At 39.1% G+C, this 25,268-nt stretch overlaps 1 protein-coding gene across 2 annotated transcripts in view; it reads right to left on the reverse strand.

Moving 5' to 3' along the window:
• Positions 1-25,268, reverse strand: part of LOC119153480 (probable JmjC domain-containing histone demethylation protein 2C) — a 113,012-nt gene that overhangs the window by 32,852 nt on the left and 54,892 nt on the right. The gene's annotated exons all lie outside the window — the stretch shown is intronic.

Raw genomic sequence — 25,268 nt, forward strand, 5'->3', positions numbered from 1 at the left:
GGCAGTCAGGGAGCTGATGGAACACTGGTTTTATCTCTGTGCCTGACAGACATGTAAGTAGTAGCCCTCAACGCTGGCTGAGATATGACAACTTTGAAGCTAAACTTCAGTAACAGCTTTACTGTTTGGGTTTGTTTATCTTGCATAGGCTACTTCAGGCTAAAAAAGTTAAGTTACCTTGCATTTCCAAAGCCCAAAATAAGCCATATCCAAACATAGGGATTACATGGATTTCCTGCCACAACCATGAAAATCACAAACTGAAAACTACAGATTATTTTGTCTTGCTGTATGGGTTTGTTGGTTTTTTTTCTGGTAAAGTACACTTCTAACCAGTCACAGAAGACTTGGATGAAACTTCTATTTGTCAGAAAGCCACTCTCAGATACATGTCAGGCTTTGAAGTCTTAGGTAAGAAATACTTTAGGCTGACAAATACCCATGGCCATGCATGGCAGCTAATATTATGGAACTCAAAGTTGGAATGGTGACGAGTGCACTGAAGAGAGTGATGAGAGTTTACAACCCAGGTGGCTGCTAACCAACTTCTGATGATAGTAAGGGCAAGGAAAGAAAAATGGGAAGGCCCAGAAGTTTGACATTACAGCTCCATTTCTTTGTGCTGTTAATGTTGTCTATCCTGTCTTCATTGAGGAGGATGAAAACACTACAGAGTTGTTCACTTTAATGCAGGGGCACAAGAGGGCATGAAGAGAAACTTTCAAGAGGGCAGAAAGAGACATGAAAAAGGCATGTCAAAATGGAACAGCACAATTCCCTCCCTGACCACATATATAGCTCCCGAAACCACATCAAAGGATGTTACAAGAAGAAAAAAAAAAATCAGAAACCTAGAAGGGAAAGAAGAAATATTTCCTGAAGAAGCTAGCTGACAAGATTTTTTTTAAGCAGTGTATAATAGCAGCAGGAACTGCTAACTACTGTTATTCCCATCTCTTCCTTCACAAGAGTACAAGCAGTGATACTAGGTCAGACAAGATCACTACCTGGTTGCTGCAGTTCCCACACACACACACTTTGCCCTCCTGGAAAACAAAAAAGGGCACACAGAATGATCTAGCAGCTACTGAAAAACAGCAGTTTACAGACCAGCTTCCTGAGCCAGAGTCCACATCCTATTTGGTGGTCCTCTCCTCGAGTCAGCATAACTGCCTGCCACATCCACGTACATTTTTTATCACCGCAGTACAGCATTCGGCAGCAAGGGCAATGTAGCAATAACTTCAGTATTCCCTTTATGGATAAAGTACTTCCTTTTGCTTGTTATGAACCTGCTGTTCCAATGCTTCACTGGGCATCCATTGGTACTTCAAGACAATAATTTTCAGTGTGCTACCTCAACGGCATTCATTGCCTCACAAATGTCTGTGCCCCCCACCATCAGCCCTCTTCCGGGCATGAGAACAGAAGCCCGTGTTTAAGACTCCTGAGGAGAAGTTACTACCTATTCAATATATTCTTTTGACCCTCTTTACTTTTACAGTTCTACTGCACAATCTTTGAGGCAACCAGACTGCATTCGCTATGCCAGGTAGACATGCACTGTTAGTTTCTACAGTGACATAGTTTTGGGGTTTGCTTTGTCCTTACACTTGCTCTTCTATTGCTTGCTGCTGTCCAGCTGATCAGTAGAGCTAAAACCAAGACTGAAACAGCAAGCCATAGTTAAGGTCAATTAAGGACATATGACCACTACTTGCTCTTCAGGATGATGCTAAAATCCTTGGTAAACAAGTCTGTATTTAGACTTACTTACTTTAGAGGGCTAGTGGTATTCCAGCACCAAAATACTTGGTTTTTTTGTTTTGTTTTTTTTTTAAAAAGCCATCAATGTATTTCTGAATCCAAGAGCTTCACAGAGAGGTTTGCATCAAAATGAAGAGTTTGACAAAGGAAGTTCTTCATTTTAAGGAATTCCAGGTTCATAGAAATTTGAAGTTAGAGATAATGTTATTTTAGATTAACAGCTGATCTACCAAAACATTGTGTTTCCATTAGCACTTAACAACCATCAACACTTGTATGAAATCATTGTGTACCTCATTCGGGAGGTGGTTACAAGCCGAAATAACAAAACATTTTAAGTTGACAGCTTGCATTTGTAAAGATCTGTATTATCTGAAAAAGAAGGCTGCAGTAACGGTTTTAATACTCTTCTTACTGTCAGTAGTTAAAAAGATTGCTTAGACGAATACTTTTAATGCACGTTATGCATTTTTAAAAACCTGAAATAATATTTGCCATACAAAAGCTCTATTTAAATTTACTGTAAAAACTTGATAGACTTACTGACAAAATACTAGAAGAAAACACTAGCAAGACAAAGCTCATGATGGAGAGAGTATCAAAAGATACAAATATAAAAAGACAGTAGACCAACTGATGACTTCCGTATCTTCAGATCATCAGAAATCCATACCTCTAACCAAACAAAAAGCCATACTTTTCCCAGCTTCATTGTTTTATTTCACAAAGTCTTTGTGTGTTAATAAATCTCACCTTGGTGGCCTGCACAAACACCAAAACAGCATTTTGAATCATCACCTTGGGTGAACTTCATATGAAAATACTTCCTGAGGCTGTTCAAAAGGATGTTTGCCAACAAAGCAGCTTGTAAAAACACAGACTGAGCAGGAGAAAGATACACTGACATTATTTTCAAGATCATACAGAAGACCCCTACATATACACTTCAGTCAAGGAAGAGAAAAATTTGCTTTATGTTTCCTGAGCATGTAAAGAAAGCATTTATAAGATTCTAGACTGTAAGAGTACATTCTTAATGGCACCAACATCCCATCAAGCATATATCAACAAATCCCTTCTGGACAGAGAGACATAGGCATTGTAGTTTATTCTCCAACAATGGCTTTTAGTATAAACGTTTTTTACTTTCAGAGTTTAAAAGCATGCTTGAATTTTGTGCTATACTGGCATAAAACAGTCAATTGACCTGACTTCAATTTCATCTGAACACACAGCATTATTGATATGAATTTTTATAAAGGAGGAAAACAGAGTATAGCTGTCTTCGTAATTACTGCTTTTTAACTAGAAAACTATTTTGGGCATCAGAAACTAGAGCAGAAATCATATTTGAGGAATACTAGGAATAAGCCTTATATAACTCTTGACCTAAAGTAAACATTAAAAAAAGTGATGCTTATATTAAAAAGATACCCAATCATTTGTTTTTCTAGCATCAGTGATGGAACAGGAGAACTCAATTCCTGATTAATATTTAATATACCATGTATCAAGGTATAATCTGCTCAGTGTTTGCCTTTTTTTAAGTCCAAGAAAGATATAATAAAAATTTGTACTCTGGATATTTTTTGAAGTATTTGAAATAGTTTTATGCAGAACATCTAAAAGATTCTCCAAAATATTTCACATAACAGAATCTAATCAACCATGTTTTAGCTACATTTATTAAATTATATCTCATATCCCATCACGTATTTTGTAGAGCGCCACAGAAATTTTTTTTCACCTCTCTTTTACCCATGCTAGCTAGTAAACTTTTCAGGTTTTAGGAATAAGCATGTTCTTGACAATTCCCAGCACTAGGCACAGGGTAATGTGCAGAAGGGAGAACAAAGATACATCATCTGTATTATTTAAAATTTAAAAATACTGAAGAGTTTGAGAATGATGGAGAATGTATAGTGCATCACTAGGCTCCAGATAAGGACCATCTCACACTGTTGACAGAAAAACTGGTGGTTTGTCTACCAGCTGGATTTTGAGAGATGACAAGAAAGAATATTAGGCATAGATACCGACATCCTCTCATTACACATGCAACTTTAATTACTGTTTTATTCTGTTAAGAGTAAAAACTAATGCTAAAGTTCAGGAACAGAGGATTGTAAATTTGCACAGGCAACTTAATCCTCCAGCCTCACCCACACATAGGAAAAATAAAAGTTTTCCAATTTTTCAACGGCTGACTTTGCAACCTGAATAACAGCTTTAAAACTGAGAGCTGTTTGGTCTGTTATCTCCTAAACTCAAAATGGAAACTGATATTACAGGAACTCCATCATGTGGAAGTATACTGACCCCACAGAGATCACAAGTCTAATCTGAACTTCTGTATTTCGTTTACTAATCAAATGCAGTGAACAAAAGAGCAGCAGGCACAGGAGCCCCTGTCTGGAACTACATGTATTCTCTTTCTAAAATATTCTCTCTTCTAAAACAAAATGATAGCCTGAGATGAGGATCTTCTTGAGCTTCCAAAACTGAACACCAAGTGTGTTGCTGCTCAGAAGCCAAGCAACTATGCTCCTCCCAATCTGGCAGGCTGCCACAGAACACAAACCCAGAAGACCCTGCTCAAAACCAACCTACCTCGTCAGATGCCTTTTGAGCTAAGGAGCCTAAAAACCTGTGCTGCAAGGCAACCACAGAAGCTGGAACAGTTTTCAACAGAAGACTGTTCAGACCAGTCCCTAGAAGGAGATGAAAGACTATGTAAATAAGCATCATAATTATTTGGTAGACAAGTTTTGGTAGTCAGGATTCACAGGTTTTATTTTTAGTTTTGAAAGGAAGTATGCTTTTTCTACAGTCAATCCCAGTTGGCCTCTTTCTGCTTTCACTGCTCCTACCACTTTAGCAAGAGAAATTACAGTACTTCTCGCTTCAGCTGCTCATAGGCTTTCCTGTAATGGCAATATGAAACTGGGATTAATTGATACTCGCATTGTTATTCACAAAATCATACAGGAGAGGTGGCTGCAACCAGAATTAATGTATAATTTATGTCATACTTATGTTTCCTACAAAATCCTAGCCTTACACTTGAAGAATCTACTCTGCTCAAGCAGCAAGTTCATATACAGTATTAGGGATATATCAGCCAGATTTGTTTTTATATATAGAAAGCACAAGTCCTATAGAAACAGAATGGCTAGACCTTGGGCACATTAAGGAAAACTTTTCTACCTGCAAATGAGTTCCTCACTACCTAGAAATTACATACTTATAGGGTTCCCACACACACTTATAACCAGAAATCATCTTCTTTTCAAGTAATCACACCTTCTTTTTGTATTTTAAATTATTTTCTTACAACCAAACGAATGGAGGTTTGTGCTAGAGACGCATGTCACCCGGTAGACTAATGATCAGTGAAGAAGGCACCGCCGTGACTCACCGTACCCTCAAATAACCTCCAGACTGTTCCGACAAGAGCTGCAGCAGAACATGCTGGCTGCTGACTCAAACAGATGCAATACGCATGGCCTCATTCCCTCGCAGAGTGCAGTGCCTTCTCTGTGCCATTAAATATGATTCATACACAGCACGTTGCCAAATCAAAAGAACAGATCAACATTAGCAGACAGTAAATTCTAAGTCTGCTCTTCTTTGAATATTACATGCAAATAACCTCTAGTATAATTCTGCATATAGCAACTTGCCTTTCAGCCCCAGTAAGGATGTTACAAATTTAACACCCTCAATAAAAACACACATCCATTTTGACCATGTAAGCACCCAAAAGAAACATCAGAGACGCCTGACACCAAAGGAATAAAATGCCAGGGTTTTTTTACATCAACTGTTTGTTACTAGCAGACTGCAGTGAAAGCACTGACATCAAAGGTCATTAAAACCACATCCAAAAAAAATCTTCAGATTTCATAGAATCTACCATTCATCCTGACTCCTTCAGAAAAGGAGCCAGTGCTTTTGGTAGAAAGAAGAACATGTGACAGAAGAGCTTTTGAGCAATGCTGTCAGACAGCATGGCAAGGAGCAGTTCCTGTCTTGACAAGAAACTCTGAGAGAGACAGACTTGGCTAATAATCCCATCCTTTACAGCCAGACAGGATGTGGTTCTACAACAAAGAGACACTATTGACTCCATTAACCTACAGTGCTGGAAACAAGTCACGAAAAATGTATTAATTTCCACTGCTCATTACCACCCTCAGAACAGCTGCTACATACTTACCTATCACTTGGCAGTATTTTTCAAGAGAATGCTGTCATCCAGAGAAAACAGCATTTCCTAAATCTTAATACTTTCTTTCTTAAAGAAACAACAAATACAGGAGTTAAACCTGGTCTTATGTTGATATTTTTATATATGATGAATTAGTCCCTTCCTATGGTATAATGCAGACTCTCAAACCAAAATAATTGATCTTGCTGTCTAGAATTTGTAAGTTTCACTAGCAATGAGTTTAACTTCCAGTTTTCAGTGATGTAAGTTATGGGTTGGGGCTTTTTTCCTGGTAAAGCAATAAATAACTGGGACAGAAACTGTATTTCAAGACTGGTATTAATACAGAGATCTGCAAATAATTGCATGTACATTTTACATGGCTACAACAATTTTCTATGGTGATATTGGAGATCTGCATCATAAACCGAAAATATTTTTTTAAAAAAGTTATCATTAAAGGATGATGTCAACTGCATAATCAATACATATAGGTTTTCAGCACTCCATGGCTTGATAAACAAAAATAACCATTTATTTACATATCTATCTGTATACTGCTTTTTTTTTTAATCCCTTCCCGCAACTTGTCCTCCATAAATTCAAGATGTGGGAAGTCATCATGCTGTTTTGGTATTTAGCTTACTGAGCCCCTTCCTGCCTTTCTCTGTTTTTACAAGGAATAAGATCTTTGTCAAATTCAGACAGCCTGCATACAGTAATGAGTATCAATTGACAATGTTTTTGCCATTAAAAACATAGAGAAACTGTCAGTACATAGGGAAAATAGCTTCCAAAAAACTATTAACCTCTATAATGTGTTTCTGAAAGTGGCTTATACTCATTGAGTAACTTATTCCTCTCCCATCCAAGTAATGGTCCTCCCTCTGTCAAACTGAAGATGAACAAGAGGCTTAAACATTGTGTTCAATGTCACAGGAGTGTGATGGGCTTTGTGGTAATATCCAAGCTGTTAGAAGTTCCAGTGAAAGCTCCTCCCAGAGATGTAATTCATTCATGTGACGTGTCAGAGCACAGCACGTTGGGGACTGCACCACCAGCCCTGACTGGGATTTTGTGAGGAGCCAGCTCCCATCCTGGGATACCTGAGAGCATCACAGAATCGTTGTCACCTGTGAGTCACAGCAAGCGAGAGTCTCTGCCAGCCTCCCCAGCTGCGCAGGGACAGGGCTATCGATAGGGGAGCTGTTCAGGCAGCCACAACCCACTTCCTTCCACTGAAGGCCCTCCAGCAGCTTCCTTACCAGCCAGACAGCAAAGCTGCGAAGACACACCAGCAGGCACGGGAAAGGCCGGCGTTTTAGCATGGAGACTGCACCCTTGTCAGGTGACTGCACACAAGCTGCTTCATGTAAATGTCTTCTTCATCACTGCAGTGAAGTGTTTTCTGCAGGCAGCTGCATACTATGTGTCCTGTGAGCTGCTGTCACTGACCCCGTACAGGCAATATTGCAACACGGCATTCAACTTCGAGAAGGGAGCTGTAGAGAGCAATTAACAACTGAAACATCCTGCCCTCTGAGGAGAACTGGGACTACTTAAAGATGATAATTGTCATTAACAATCCTGTAGCCCGTGGAAAATGCAGAGCTCTCGCTCCACCATCCCTGGACTGACTCAGGTGGAAAGCACAGCTGTAAGAGGGGGCAGCACAGCTGTAAGAGGGGCACACACCCTACACACTAGGCAGGTACCAGCACCACAAAACTACAGCTGACAGCATAAGAGGAGCCCAAGAACCAGGACACTGAATAAATACCAAATGGCTCTCAGGAATTGTAAAGGGAGTAAGAGAGAAAGAACAAATGGCACATCGACATGTTGGGTCTACATCTGTAAACTCTCTTTCCCCCTCCCTGACTATTACTGTTTCAAGTTCCTTTAGAAAATTAAGGCTACTGAAGCTGAATCCTCAGCAGCCTATGGAACCAGAGCTCCCACAAGGGGAGTGCTTTGAGAAGAGAGATTTGAAGCTAGTAGAAAACTTAAGAAGCACTGTTTTTAAAACAAAGGTCTAGCAATCAGGAGGTGGCAAAGGACGAGGTGTCTGTACTCTAAGCCCTGTATCTGACCTCAAAAAGCATGTCCTACACACTGCCCTGACAAACCGCACTATGGGCACAGGATTCAAAAGTATGATCCAGAGGACTGTTTTATCTGTGATGGCCACAGGAAGAAACTCATCACAAGATTGTTATATATCTTGAATTTGCTCATAAATCTGGTTAGCCTCTTCTAAAACCACAGAAGAAGAGGTTATGCAGCTTACTGCTCAGTTCCTAAAGGGTTAGGAAACACCCAGAATGAAAAGCTTTCTGTTTACACAGAGAACATCTTGAATCTGGACACGATGACCTCCCTACAGTCATCAGTCCTGTGGAAAGGATCCTTGCACAAAACCTAGCAAAATGAAGAAGACAACTGGGGATGAAGAGGAGAACGCAGCTGAATGTATCCCTTCAGCATCCTACGTGTCCAAAGTGAAGAATCTGTAGGTGTTACAGAAAAGGGATCCACGATTCCTCAAACCTAGATTATATTGTGAAGAATTTGTGAAATTATAAAATTCCTCTGTCTGTGCCCATCACCCCAGTTCCTTAGTCTTCATTACGCAGAAGTAGCATCGGGGGTTTCCTGCTTTCAGTTTTTCTTCCAAGAGCTCTGATGAAAGCTGTAAAAGTACGTCACTGGTAATCCGGGACTCCACACAAACATACAGTCTTCTCAGTAGCCACTCCTCTATTCAGTACCCCACGTGGAACCAAGGCGAGGGATTCTCTCCCATCCCATCTCTCCCATCCTTTCCTCCAAGAATGGCAAAAATGACAGCATGAAAACATCTCCACAAAGGAGCAAAAGCAAAAACACCACTGGACTCCATCTAATTCTCATCTGCAATCTTCCGTGGCAGCAGTAATCCTCCTTTCAAAGGTAAAACGGAGACCACAGCTACCTCCAGATCCTCTATGATTCTATTTATCTCAGCAAGTACAATCTATGTGCTCTGGTGAAAGAGCTGAATACGTTGAACCACCTTCCCTCTCTTCTTGCAGATAAGAAAACAGGGAGAACAAAGACTCCCCCTTTTGACACCAGTGAGCTCCTGCAACAGTTCTCTGAATTTGGAAGATTATGATCTTGTATTCTGGGAGTCACTTGCCTGAAAAAGCTATGTTTTAGTGTGTACCTCATTCTGGCTACAGGTAGGAAGAGTGAACCAGCAGCTACTAGAGACTGAGTCTTATGTGCTAACAAATTCAATCTAGAAAAACAAAAGCTGATGCTGAACAGGAGAAAAACGATCAAAACCACCAGCAACAATGGTAAATAGCACAATGACACTGTGATGTTTGCATTCTTTCCTCAGTTCCGCACACTCACGTTTTTGTTTTTTGCTGATGAATTCCCAATTCCTTTTTTTCCCCTGCTAGCAGCCTCCATCCCAACACAAGCCCCTCAAGACAGCTCTAGAAGCACCAATATGGCTTGCACTGTTATCAAACAGCAGCAGAGAATTAAACCAGGCACCAGTCATAGCCTGGAACCAAATATGAGCAGTTCAAGTAGACGATTCTACTGCTTTCATACCTATCCCATTACTGATGGTATCGCCTTTCAAACAGTGAGATACAACCTCCTATCTCAAAACAAGCAGCACATCCTGGAGGCAAAGGAAGAAGTGACTGAATCCTCCTGTCTCAGCTGAGCAGCAATCCCAGTAGACAAAAGAAGAATTACAGAATGACGTATAGCCAAATTTTTGAATGACTGCAAAATTTTTGTCAAGGTTGGAAATCAGACAAAAAGGGGAGTGGAGGGGTGTCTTCTTGGCTATTTTTATGCCTAGGGATCATAAGAAATCATAACTGAACTCACCTTCTGCCGCAAAACTATTCAAGAGAAGGACTTTCCAGTAATAAAATTATGTTTCCAGCCTTCATGGTTACAAGCTGAGCCTAGAACTAATATCAAGCTGCAAATCACTGTGTGCATGGGTCAGGAGAAATGACTCAGATCTGTAAACTGCCCCATTAATCTGAAAGCAGAGCACTACTGAGTCCGTACCAATGTGGTAGAAACTGGCCTTTCTCCACATGCAGTATAAAGATGAAATCTTTGCTAACAAATTTCATCACTTGGTCGCAGTCAGGAACTACGTTATTTACCCCACTTGACAACTGCTCCCACTTGCAAGCTCGTCCCTCAGAGAGCTACTAACCTGCAAGACTGTTCAATGAGCATTAAATGTAAAGAATAAAGCGAATACAGGTTTTGACTGTACAGAAGAGACAGAAATATGGTCTGGTGAACTGATCAAAGCCATTGAGGCAGGGGGATGGTGGGGGGAGGTTCAGTGAGGGTGGATCCAAGCTACAATCTCTGACACTGGACACCCAAAACACACTGTATAAAAAAATAAAAAAATGCAGAACAAATTACTTGAAGATCATGATAAAACCACTGGCCAAGAACTATAACAGTTAAAAACATACAGTATAGAAAATTATTTCACATATGGGTTTTTTAACTTATTTCCACTTCTCTGAAGGGAATGCTAGAGAAAAATAAAAGAAAAGGAAAAGTAATTAGCCTTACTTATTACAGTTAGTTTGTGGGTAGTTCATACCCACGTTCTCATATCTACCTTGGAAATGAAAAATAAGCCTCAGTTTCTGGTAAATTAACATTACTGTTTTCATGTGCATACATGGTTACCAATATTCTTTGGCTCTTTGAAGTTCTGGATCATGGTTGAAAACATAATTTCAAGAAAAAAGCAAGTATCTGCTTTGGCTTAATGGCTGATTTTCCATACAAAATTCAATACAATCAGTTACTGTGTTTTCTCCATTTACTTTTTATAGTCAAAAAATTATAGCTGGCTAACAAGAGTATTCCGAATTGATTGTGTTTTATATATCTTGAAATTACTTTCTGTTACCTCCCATCTTCATCTCTCATTTATGAAAATAAACAGATATTTCAGTTCATTTAAAAGACAAACTCTAAAGGCAACTAGCAAAAACCTGGATTACATTAGTTGAAAGAACTGTACTGAAACTGTACTGGGAAAGCAAACTGCAACTAGTGCTTTAAACTCACAATGTGTATCCTAAGACCCTGCTTAAAATCAGTGTAAAAGGTCCATATATGTTAAAAAAAAAATATTTCCCCAACAGAAAGTAACTAGCTATTGACTGCCTTTCACAATCTCACTGTGCCAAAAACATTCATAGCTAAGTAACCTGTACTTTATACAATTAAATTACTTCAATTTAAAAAAGAAAAAAACACACCACAAAAATAACCATCAGTGACACAGTGTAAATACATATACTAAAGCATATATTAAAATAGCATTAATACATAAAAGAAAGTGTTCAGAATCCTGTAAAACCAGGGGAAAAGCCAGTCTGTCTCCCTTACTACCCAAAATTTGCTTAAAATAACACAAACAGAAAGACCTGGGTCAGGTGGACAGGCACAGAATGACTTACAGTTTTCTAATTTTCTTGGTAAGTAAGATATCATACTTCATACTACCAAAAGGCAGACTGATAAAGGACCAGTCAAGTGACATCTAATAGCGTTAACCTCCCCTGCCTGGACGTGCAGAACAGCTGTGCTTCCTGCTTTCATCTGTACTTCGTACGTGCATTCATAATGTTTAAGGAGATGACACTGGTCATCAGAGGCCACTCTGAAAGGAAGCTTAAGCTAGGTATTCAGAGGAGGGCTTAAAAGGTCCAATAAAAGGTACAGTGGATAAATAATCTAGTATACAATCACATGTGCCAATAATGTCATTTGTATTGAAGGAACTCCAAGTTCATCTATCATTAAAAGATTGTGCAACTGTAGCAGCCAAAGATGTTGAAATCAACATTCTACAGCAGTGACAGTAATTTCAAAGCCATGTGCCAAAATACAATTAATCAGAGTTCACTGGGTATTTTGACAGTAACACAGGAAAACAGTTTGTCACAGAAAAACCATATGACCAATTAAGAATGCCATCAAGCCCCCTATAATCATAACCTTCTAGTAATATGAATACCACAGTGCTTATATATGCAGATTAACTGCCAAGATCTAGGTTATATATATAAAGGACAGAAGATCTAAACTGTTAATTGAAGAGCATATGGAAAACTGCATGAATTCTTCCCTAACAAAAGCTCATCTGAGATCATGCGCATCTAAAGGAAACAAATTGCTGCACGTACAGCAGAGCTGCGTTTCTACCTGACCACATTTTGGAGGGGGAGGAAAAGAAGTGAAAAGTCACAGCAGGTGACACATACTGGTCAGGCTTATAAAAATCATCTGCAATCCCTTCACCTGCAAATCAAGTCAAACACATTGTTCTGCTAGGATTGCACCAGTCTTGACTAATCAAATCCTACCACTGTCTGCAGCCACCTTCACCAGCAAACTTGATGGTGCTTAGTGGAGATTCATAGAATTCTGTCTGTCTAAGCGATGCCTGACAGAAGTCAGTTTGCTACAAAAGTTCTGATGCAATCTCAAATGTGGAACTGCCTTTTTCTTTCCACAAGGACAGAAGCTAGCGTCTTACTAGGAAGCAGGAAAACATCCATAAGGCCCTAAGTATTTAATAAATGCACACAGTGACTCTATTTTAGTTTTAAGATAATTCCAATATGAAAGAGTTCCAAAAGACTTCTGACTTATTTTAATTCTCCCTCAATCACCAATAAAATGCCCCAAATATTTCTCATTCTCCCCACAGAAACTGCACTATGAGTCTTAGAAAATGACTGCGCACAAGTGCCTATCACTCTACTTGCCAATAAAGAATCAATAGCAAATTCTTTACCAGCTCTCAAATCACATTGTAAATGCTTCTTACCAAAGAAGTAAAACAGTATTGATTAAGTCTGCCCTAAGTAATCTACAGAATGAGACTGAAAGCCAGAGGTGCTGCCCAGTCTTCAGGATTAGCATCTTGCCTGAAACTTCAGTAAGGTCTGGCCCTGGCAAACTTGTAGCACCAGTTCACAGAGGTGTCAAGACCTCTTCATGTACAACCCACTACTAATAAGATTCCTCAAAGCAAATGTGTTATGGTGCATCTTCAAACTACCCTTTCTGTAAGCTATGAAGATATAACCTGGCATTTCTGTAACACTTTAGATAATCATGATACAAAAAAGAAGTTGGCTTTAAATTTAAAAGCAGTAAGAAATTTTTATGAATCATTTGGACTACTTAAAAGTATTAGAAGTACTAAAAGCATTGTAATTTACAGTAGTAAAAGTACTATAAGCAAAACCATACCTGGCCAAAAAGAAATACTGGAACCAAAATGAACAGGCTTTAGCTTGCTGACAGAGCCTCACTAGAATACTGGTTAGAACAAATACAGCCTATTCCAGACAAATACACCAAAATGCATATCAACATGTTTCTCTAAAAAGCCAGTTAAACTTTAAATGCAATATATTAATGCAAAAAATTTCTATAAAGCACATAAATGGATTTTGGTTGTATTCATATTTAATATAGAACTTTATTATTATGCTTTCAAAATGGCTAAATTTATCAACCAATGATAAGTAGTACTATTCGGCTCATTTCAGGATTCAGCTAAATGTTTCAGTGTTTCCAAAGGCATCCACTCACTCAGCCCTACAAATGAGTACTTCATTCCTATTGTGATGGTACTAATACAGTTCGTAGCAATCCAATATACGCATTTAAAATCCCAGCAAAGCTCTTCAATGAAATAAGTAAGAATTTTTCAAAGCCATCTGCAAAAGCCATGAACAGAAATATAATTCTGCATCATTTATTAAAATAAATGAGGTACCTACCTACCCAATGTCTTCAACTCAAAAATGATGAAAAATTTCAAATTAAAATATTCAGTCAAGAGTTTTTCAGAATGTTGCATTATATTTAAGAATCATTAATTTTTTTTTCTAAAACAGCTCTGTTCAAAAACTGAATATTGAGAGGCTTCATGTAAATTTCTAACAATTGGTTAACTAACAGATCAAGTCTTTTCCATAAAGCAATCAAAATGCAACACAAAAGCAGCTAGTAAAAAACCAAAAAGTTTAATAAAATACTTTTTTCTATCCATGATTGGTGTAGAGCCTATGACAGTCAGTAGACAAAAAATAAACACTGTATCATTGTGTTAATAATTCACCTATCTGTAAATAAGAAGTCCGACGTACTCGGGGTTAGATGAGGTCAGCCATGTTTCTCTAGTAAAATATTAATTACTGCTAAAGGATACTATTTTCAAACAAAGACTCCTTCCCTAATCAATAGTAGACTATTCTGACTGCTAACAAAGTCAGTCTAATGAATATTTTTCTGAAATTGTTTTGATTCCTAAATACTTTATAAAGCCCTAAATTTACAGTTCCTAACATTGATTCACCTTCCCATATTAAATGTATTCTATGTAATAATGCTTTTTAAACATGCAGTGCACACAAAATAAGATTAAATATTTTGAAGAATTACTAGTAACTATTGTTGAAGTAACCTCAAGCTTTACTGCAAGGAAGAGCAGGTAAAACAGGGAAAAAAAAAACCAAACCCCAAACACAAAACCAAGTTTCACTGTATGCCCTTCCCCCATTTATGTAAATGTTCCACACAGCAGAAGGTAGAAAAGCAGAACTGTTATAAAACCACAAATATGATAAAGTACTTGTTTCTCAATACCTGATGAATTTCAAAAAAATTAAAACTGTTTCAGCGCTGTTCATCATTTGTTGCAGGCTGACATCATCCTAACAGGACACACATTGTGAATAGAAATGTCTTCACTTTACATTTTTGCTTTTTCTTTTAAAAAGTCGTTGAAAGTGTACTTGCCATTTCTAGCCCTTGACTCAACTTCCTGATCTGACCAGCAGCTGGAAGGATGTTAATCCAAAGGTACAAGAAAGGAAGTGGTAGAACAATATGCTCCCAGTCCTGGCCTCTCATGCTCACAGAAAATGGATTTTGAACCTACTGAAGACAACTGGATGCAGCACGTAAAGAAAAAAAACCTGTATTTTTTTTCTTTTATTAAAAAAACAAAACAAAAAAAAACCCCAAACCACAAAACCAACAACAACAACAACAACAACTAACCCCCAAACAACTAGAAGAAAACTACTCAGCAGAAGAAATAAACCTGTGCCTTCAACAGCTTCCTCCTCTATTCGTCTTTGCCCATCAATACTCCCTTGCAATTCCAATTACCCTGTGGTTACTACCTAATCACATCTTCATTCTTGTCACGAGTGGCACGACCTGCAGCCAACCAACATTTCCATTCCTCCTGCCCAGCTGGGGCACATGCAGAGCCACCAAATCTGAGAAAGGCTTCAGAACCACTGATGAAATCTGTGTCCACGTAAATGCTCCCCCATTCAATTCAGAAAGTAACATGCTCCCCATACAAACACGCACCTGAAAAGAATTGGCAACTGCTGTTATGGCAGTGAAGCCAGGAATAAAGGACATACTGGTTTTACTACTTAAGAGTTTGTTTTTCAGAAATTAAGAATGATAGTCACTTACCAGAAATTTTAGGACATTGAAGATAAAAAACACAGGTTCTATCCCAGCTTCCTCAGGCAGGTTAAACACCTGAAGCTGACAAGCTGTTCTTGAACTTCTTTCCTACATTCAGTTTTCTCCTTAGAAGTTAAGACAAATTTAAAAAGTAAACATACTAGATGTACAACATCAAAATCATTGCTAGAACAACTTAAGCAGTTTATGAGGCTGCTATGGAAATTTGACTTTTCGTGGCCCTCAAGAAATTGCCATATAAGAAAACAGATCACTCATGACAAATGTAACATGCAGACCCCATTTACAATGCTTTAGCACCTACGACAAAGGAAGGGAAAAAAGGAGGAAAAAGGGGCGGGGGGTGGGGCAGGATGGGACAAACTTTTGCTCCCAAGTACTTGATTTAATTTTTGTAGTGTAACTGAAGGCCTGCAACATTTGCCAGCAAAAGTTTCTATTAATGGCAGCTAACTACCAAGATCTCATTTCAAAATCTCTTTCAAATGCAGAGCCCTAAGAGCACAGAACGATGGAATGAAATTGAAATATATAATAAAACAGAAGTAATCAATATTTTCTGGTATAGACAATGCATAATAGTAATAAACAATAGCACTTCATTCTCACATATATCCCTGATCCCTGCTTAGTTCACAAGAGTTTAGTGTATCTTAGAACTATCACATGGAACATTTTTGTGTAAGGCTGCGGGGAGTGTATGTGTACATTCCCTAGGTGATAGAGCTTGCTGATCTACCTGAAATTGAAGGGGTTTTAAGCCAAAGTACAAAAAAGGGGAGGTAGTAGCACCGTCCCTTTCAGCATCAGCAAGGGATTGGTTAAGTTCAGTGTGAAACCACATCCGTAACAGATTGAGCTGAAAGGAAGTTAGGGTTTTGTTTTTAACCCATTTGCAAAGCAGAAGCACTTTAAATATTACTACCATAGCCTTACATTACGACAACCTTTCCTGCCCAACAGCCTAACCAGCAACACAAGTGACATATTCACCCCAGGAGGTGAAAAAACTATCCTTTTCTCCATCCAGTTTCTTTGTTGTCCCAAATATTAACATCCTGTTCCACACCACAAGGGCTCAAAGGACTAAAAAGTCTTCCATTGTGTCTCCTCTCCAATCCGTGTTGTCGATTCTGTCTTTGAATTTAGCAACACAAGATTCCCCACCATCACTTACCCCACTTATTCAAAATTCTGAAAGATAGATCCAGTGACAAGACTTGGTGCTACTGCTGTAAAAAAAAGTGCTACAAGAAATTCCCAGAAATCAAGAGAATATTTTTTCATGGGCACCAGTTCTGTGGTAGATGGAGGAGAAGCTAAAATACTGCGATACAATTGTGACATGACAAAATGCTCTGTGGAGTCACTCCATAGAAAAGGAGACCTTGGAAGCAACGGCTGCTTTGTTTATATGCTAGTAACCAAAATTCAGGTGGAGCTAAAGTATATGCTGTCTTAGTACCATGAAAAAAACCTTCCTTCAGATTCTCAGCACTTTGCAAAATGCAGACTTTCACCCTAACCTAGCAAAACACAGTGTCTGGCCCTGACTGCAACATTTTTACTTCATCCAGACATTAATTTCACCTGAAGCTCCTACGTTCCAGCTGTAGAAGACTACAGAAGGCCTTGTGTATCGACACAGTAAAGTACTGAAATACTTTTCCAGAAGAGGTGCTTTGCATTTTGGGCAGGTTCTCCGTGCTGCTGTACATTTAAAGTGGATATTAAGACTTCAATACAGCACATCACCAGATTCACAGCAAAACCCAGAAGAAACTGCTGGAATTCTGGGAAAGGAGAACAAGTAACTCATAAAACTCTAATTACACCTTCCATAACTCATCTTACTCGAGTGAAGACAAAGAGAGCAGTGCTTCAGTATTGCACAGCTGACAAGTCATTAATGCACAGAAGCAGCAGTGGAGATTTTAACAGTGGGTGGCTTTCAAAATTAGCTGCCGAGTGGATTTGACAGGTGTAAAGCCCAGCTGCTCCTCCCCACCATCACAAGAAAAACACCAAGCAGTTTTTTGTGGATAGAAGTCTTCTGGCACAGCTTTCCTTATTCTGGACAGCCACCGTTCAGATGGAGGACAAGTACCACACTGACATCTTTCCCTCACTGTACAGACTCTCAACAGGTATAGGTTGGGAAATATTTTTTTTTTAATATAGGGAGAAAAAATTATGTTTATGTACATATCTCTAGATACACATGCCTCTATAAATATACCCACACATATATGCAAGTATATAAGATGCATGTATATTATAATATAAGTCATAACTTATATAAATAGCAGCAGCTAGACTGTGAGCTACCAGACTGATGGAGATAACAAAAGGCACTGCAGGTACTCATTCTTCCAATGCCAAAGCTCTGGAAGCTGAATTTCAAAAATAATGTGCTGAAATAACCAACTGCATACACATGCTTATATTCTGCTCAACACTATCTCCAAGTTGAGCTGATCCTTCTAGTTCATTGAGGAAGTTCAAACTATCTAGACAGCTACAAAGTGATTTGGTGTTTTAAGCACAAATGGAAAATTTGTTCTCATGAATGCTAGGGTGGGGGAGGGGATTAAATCAAAGATTTGGGACTTTCCAGTCAATTCCAGAGGATCCAGCCTAGCTCTTTGCTTTTATACCTGATGAAGCTGTGGATTAGGTCAACACTAAAGCTGGAAGTGTGAATGCAGTTCAAATACACCTACACTGACTTTTATCTGACTACAGTATCAACAGGAGCATAACCATATATTGAACCAATATAGGTTTCAGCATCAGTTATGAAATCAATATGCAAGCAACTATCCTGCACTGAGCTCCCTGCAACTGTGGCTACTCTGCTCCGCTTCAGCTACTTAGCTTGAACATAGAACCTCAAGAATCTTTATGCCCATCTTTTACAGAAGCACATACAAATTATTAACAGCATTTCATTGCTATCTGTCTTTTGAACAGGTGTAAGTGACAGAGGCACACTGAACTGGGAGTACTGCTTAGTGTTGCTGCTGAAGGACGCTAAACAATATCTAGTTATTTAATTTGTGTAATCCTTGGAGCACAAGGAGAAGTGCTTTACTAGCAGGAAAGAACCTGCAGTACAGAGACCTTCAGGATGCTGTGACATATTAAAGCAGCTTTCTCTAGAGAAGCTGCCAAAATGGCAACTCCCAGGCCCATATGATCAAAATTACTTCAGCCTTAAAATAACAGTAAGCACAAGGTCAGAAAATACTCTTGTTTGGAATTCTAGCACTCCTGTAAATTAATTTGACATTAAAAACAATTCTTTGCATAGCACTTAACTACAAACAACATTTTATATATGGAAGGCGTGCTTTTACAAAACTAAATCTGTTCAAATAGAAAGGGTCTCCATTGCTTAGAAATTCAAGAATAAAGTAAAAAACAAAAATTAAGTATAAGCTTGCTATTAGCCAACACCTTGGGACAAAAGACCTTGGAACAAAGAATGCAGTAGTGTAAAGTGCACAGAAAGCACCAGGGCCACATACAAGTCAGCACAGCAGTGAGGCTCTCCACTCGGTCACTCATTTCCAGAGTGGGAAGCCACAAGACAACACCCATATTTCACAACAGAGCATCTGGGGAGGCAGATTTCAGTTTATTACTCTTCATTTGGGGCATGTCCTGGGAAGGTAATGGCCTCTGCTTAGAAGACTGCGTGGAGAGCAGCGGCTCCCAGTAAGCAGTAGTTTAAAAAAAGCAAGTGCCAAAGTACACAGGCGGGATGTGGTACTGCTTGAGACATTTATGTTCTGTGGGAATATTACAGTAACATACTCTCCAGCGAAGTAATCTTTGAACCATCTCCAAGTGCTGTTTCTGCATGTTACTGTCTTTCACAATGCAGCAAAAATCAGGTCATTTGTGCTCTGCTGAGTCAGTTACTTAAATTTTCTCTTCCCCAAGCTCTAAAGTGCCTTAAATATTTTCCAAGAAGCTGACAGGTTCCAAGGATTTTCTTCTCTGTTGTATGTATCTCCTCTTTACCCCATATTAGTAAGGTATACAAACACTAGAATTCTGATGCAGGGAAAGGAGAAGCTGAGAAAATCCACTATTAGTTTTTGATTCCTGGAAGCTACAGCACTTCCTCCCCTCAAATTTGAAATGTCCTCAAAGTTTTTATATTTTAGGACTCAGGAGACTGAGTCTTCTCTCTGCCTTGCTTTCTATATACACAGTAATCCTTTGTGAATTTATTTCTTTTTACTACTGGAGTATTTTGAGTGTCTGCTAGGATTTAATCACTGTATCTGGCAGTGTATATACCTCCATTTTTCATTGTGCAGAGAGGACAGGCTGCAGTGAAGTAGAAGGGGGAATGTTAGCAGTTATCTACAGAAACTCCTGACTTTGAAGGGGATGTCTGATCCATGGGACCAACATATAAAAGAGAAACTTACTCAGAAATGCTAAAATTAGACCATCAAGGCAAGGAACAAAACAAATCCCTGAGAGAGTAAAAAAGTGGTAGTGCGTCACAGTACAGACAGGAATGAACAAGGGACCTGTTCTACTTTCCATCATCGTGCCAAAAATAAAGAATTTGATGTGCCTCAAGAATCTCTGGAAGATCTATAGAAGCTTGTTGTTCAATCTGTACACTTCCTTCCTTAATCATGACACAAATGCCAATAAACTGGCACTTCATGTTTGCTTTATAATTTAACACAATCAAGCCAGCCGAAGCAGAATGCAGTCAAGCAAAAGGATTCTGCAATTGACAGCTGGGACAGAGGGGCAGGGAGGGAGGAGGGAAAGGCTACATCAGGTCAGAGGACAAGTCTATCCTCCACATGTCCATGAACACTTCTACTCTTATACTTTACCACCAAGTACCCTAATATGCAGTCAGCACATGAACATACGGGCTCATTCACATCTAACCAGAACTCACACATCCACCACCACCCAGAACAAACCTCATCTCATTCTTCTGCAAGATGACCTCCTCATTAGCACGATGGTCAGACTAAAGGCCCACAGTCCCACAGGTGCCACTGGCACTGTCCACTGTAAATCAGCTCCAGATTCTCACAGTGGAAAAAGAGTCAGTCATTGCCAATGAAGACCTACTCTTTGTCCCTGGTTTCGTTATAAGCCTGGCTAAAGCTCTAATCTTGCAGAGCCCTGGACAGAGTCCCAGGAAAGACTGTTCTCAAGCCACTGGTTTAGCAATGACTTCACTTGTTCCAAGAAAAAGAGACAGGCGGATGGAGGACACAGTCTTTTTTTTTTTTCCACCAGTGGGGCTGGGGTGCAGGGAGTAGACTGAGTTGCTCCTGCAGCTACCCTGCATTACGACACAAGCATATTCAAGATCTCCTCATGAAATGTATTTTAGTTTTTATATGTATACTCTTCACAGATATACAATTGCAAGACAACCAGTTCTTGCGGTACGCCAGCACCAAAACTGGGACCGATACAGTTATTGCAGACCTTTGTAGTAGTTGAGACCACAGGGTAAATCCTTTGGTTTGACAAGGTGAGTACGTAAAGCTAGTGAAGCACTGTCTCCATACTCAAACCAACAGAGAATTAGTATGGATTCTTCTGATTTGTTATATATGAATTCATACTGAATTCACAAGCAGCACTGGTTTAATTATAACAACAGGCAACACGTACTTTACAAAACAAACCATACCCAGTAGAGCGCACAAAACCACTGACCCATCACCTGTACCTGTATGTAACCTCCCCAGGCACACACCTCTGCCCTGCCAACTAAGTGTACCATTCCCCAATCCTGTTTTTCATCATATCAGACAGAGTCAAACTGTTTCGTCCTTTGGCATCTACCCTGCACAAGACTGTCAGTTTCTTCCAAAAGGAAAAAGCCAAAATAAGATAATTTTCCTTCCCCTGTTCTACAATACTCTCTTCCTTTCTCGTTGCAAGTGCAAAAGTTTCTCATGCGTGCTCCCATTCAATGCATTTTCCTTATCTCCAATTCCAATCCTTTTCTTTCCAACCTCTTGTATTCTCTTAGTTCTTTTTCCTGAAAGTACAAACTTGCCATCATCTATCCACCTTAAACTCCTTCAATATTAATTGCATTTTCAATTACCCTTCTTTCCTTATTGTCTTGCCAAGGTGAAGGAACATGCCCCTTAAAACGCCTGTCTTAAAGCTCTTCCTTCCATCTCTATCTGTAGACCTTCAACAATAAATTTTCATTTCAGCACATTATTGAAGTTTCCAAAACCCTCTTCCCAAACAAACAAAAAAATATTAAGGCACTCAGTCCCCACCATTCACCATGTAAAGTTGATGCTGTTAAAAAACCCAAACTGCTATTTAAGTTTCACCATGGTGGCCTCTCCTAGTTAAGCCTATCACCTTAAACTTTTCTTCCACATTATTCTATTATACTCTAAAATGTCTCTAGTAGCTTCTGTCCTTAGTCCTTCTCCTTCTACAGTCCTTTTTCTCCTTCTACACTATGTGTCTAATATGCAATTAGAGAGATTGTAATTAAATTCAAACTGGCAGTTCACAGAAGCATTCTGTTCTGTCCACATTAAAACCTTGGCTCCAGTTTTCCACCCCTGCCCACACACTTACTTTCACCTCCTTTCTTGGGTGCTGAGGGGATACCCATCATATACCTAAGACTTCAGCCTGAACTGTATCATAGGCATGATTTTATCACTGATCTCTAACATCCTAGTACTCAAACTATTTCTACATCAGGAAAATTAATAATTTACTCCCCCTAAAACACAACTGTTCTTATCCACCCACAGATCAAAAAATTTTATCCATCCTCTCAACTACTTCAAAGTTGTTTCCTGAGGAATTAAAAAAAAAAAATCAATTCTGCCTCATTTTTGAAGTACTGGTAATTCTCCTAGCCCATCACTACCCCTTTTTTTAAATATCTTTGTAACACACACCCCTTGCTTACCAAACTAAGCTGATGCCTTCAATTTCAGCATCTATGTTACTTTTCTTAATCCCTTAACATGGAAAGACACACCACTCGCTTTCATTACCTATACTTTTTAAGTTTTCAAAATCCATGTTTATTTTTTTTCCTATGCTACCCCTTTGGCCAAGAAGTTTTCTTCGGCCTTGACATCTATAAAGCATCTCTGTTACCTGAGGTAAACAATAAGCACTGTCTACCAAACACTCTCTTCCCAATGTCTAAGCTACATTTATGCTGACATCACTTACCACCACTGCCATTACGCTTCCTGATAGTCTTTTTTTCCATGCTTGTAAATACCCCCACATGAAGGGTGATTTCCAATTATACCAGTCAGCTAGGCAGACAAGAAGTTCTCCGTTATCGCCAGAAAATCATCTCACAAGAAGGAAAAGTGTGTGATTACAGCGTGAGCAAGCTGAGGCACTACACTTACTCTCTCTTTCACAGACTTGCACAGCGGCCCAGAAACAGGTACCTAGTCAACATCATCACAGCGACCCTGACACAATGAAGAATATTTCCTGTTGCTGCCAACAGGCCTCCAGGCTCATTTACAGTCAACTTTTCACCTTCGGCATGAACGAGTCGGGAGCTCTACTGAAAGAAAAAATAATCTCATTATGAGAGAAACTGAATTCAGGGCATAATCTATCCCTCCTCTGTTACTGAGTTTCTGAACAGGGAGAAAGAGGCAGTACTTCTCATTTCCTCACTTTCCCAGCAGCTGACATGAGCCTAAAAGCTTAAAGCACAGCTACATGAGATCAATGAATACTGCACTTTCAGTAACGGCACACCTGGGGCATTCACCCATGTAAAGATCACAAACATTTGTGACCAACTTGCATCCTAGCAATTTCATCTATGAAGTGGGGTTACATTGTATCACACAACTAAAAGAAATCAATAATTGTGAAGCACACTGATACCAGACTGACGACTGCCCACAGAAAGCCCCACAGGAAATTAAAGATTTTGTCTCCTGATCAGGTTTGAATACCACACAGTAAACACAGAGTATGTTGATCAAAGAGAACAGGTGGTGATAGCCATCTAAACATACAAGCACTTTCCACTCACTCCACTAAAGGCAAAGATCCTGTAGAACTACTACATAAAATACACTCAAATATTGCTTTGTTGCATATGCATTAGCATCCAAAATAAAGTTCTACCAGAAACTTTTATTTTGGCATTAAGTATGAAGACAAGATAGTCAAGTACATGATATTTTTTTTTCAATATAGTTCACATGCATGGGAAAAATTGGACTTTTCCTTTAACAACTACAGCAAGACTCAACTTTTCCAAAAGCGTGTATTACCACACTCAGGTTTACACATAAGAAGTACAGACATTCCTATCATTGTTTGGAAAAATCAAAAATTTTTACCACCTTTTCCAATGCTTTCCCATTTTTAGTAAGTCTTGTTTTGACAAAAAAACCCTCAAATCCAAACCCTCATAGAGGTCATCCACTCCACCACACCAGAGCGTTCAAACAGGCTGGAAACAAAACCCAGAAGTATTATGGCAATTTGAACACCCTCCCTGTTCCCCAGGGCCTGGTGTGCTCAGTGCAGCTATTGATACGGAGCAGAATTCTGGGAGGTCTCTATGGAAGGAATCTGCTCTAACTAGAGTTAATATCCTGTCTCTGCACTTTCCCTCAAATACGGGTTTTCTGGAATGGATGACTAGAGGGTTTGACTCAGAAAACAATTGCTAGAATATTTGTAGCCAGGCCAAGTACAAATGCTGAGAACTTGTCATCTTTAACATCTGGAAATTGTGACCCAACAAGCCATCTGAGCCCTACTTTGGACTATAAGATTCCAATTTTTTAATTGTAAAAGCAGGAGGTGGATCTTATGCAAGTCTGTCTTCTCAAACCTACCAGCTACCTCAAATCTAAACATTAGAACATACCAGCTACCTCAAATATAAACATTAAAACAAGAAATAAAAAGATGGAGATGAAAGAAAAAAATGTTTCTGCCTTCTGCTAGACCAGTAGAAATTTGGAAAAGTCTCTGAGAGAAAGGTTTGACTAAAACATTTTCATACATTAGCAAACACTTTTAACTTGGGGACCAGATCAGCAGCCAGACTATCATACTTTCTAGAAATACGCCCCCTTTAAACCCAAGACTGATCTCTATCCTAGAGAGCGAGAATAAAAGCATGTAAAATAGCACAGTACTTAGACACTAAGTTCTAAGTTGCTAACAGATTTTGGAATACCCATCTCAACCAGGGAGAGATGGGTGGCTTCACAAAGCTAATGACATGACTCCCTAAAACTAAAAATTCTTGTTCAAGGATATACTAACATGAAACAGAAAACTTGCCTGTACAAGCAAGTATACGAAACAGCCTGTACATCCAGAAAGTTAGCTTGTTTTACTCAAGTACATTAGCACAAACGTACAGGGTGAGTCAAGTAGGAATACTAACTGAAGAGGAAGAAAGTCCATCCTAAGCCATCTATGCATCTCTTCCACCACTAAGCTTTCTTGAACAGCCTGCTTCATGACCATCAGCATGACTGTTCCAACCACAGCTGCAGAGAAGTAATTGTGACAGCATTTCAGAGAGTGCATCAAGTGCTCAGAAATGGGAATTATTTAAATGAAACACAGGTAAAGCTAAAGTCTGGAGGAAAAAAATTCCATCACCTCAATTCATTACAACTAAAAAAATTTCTAAAAACCCAAG

The sequence above is a fragment of the Falco rusticolus genome, chromosome 9 (genome assembly GCF_015220075.1).
Source record: "Falco rusticolus isolate bFalRus1 chromosome 9, bFalRus1.pri, whole genome shotgun sequence".
Classification (NCBI taxonomy): domain Eukaryota; kingdom Metazoa; phylum Chordata; class Aves; order Falconiformes; family Falconidae; genus Falco; species Falco rusticolus.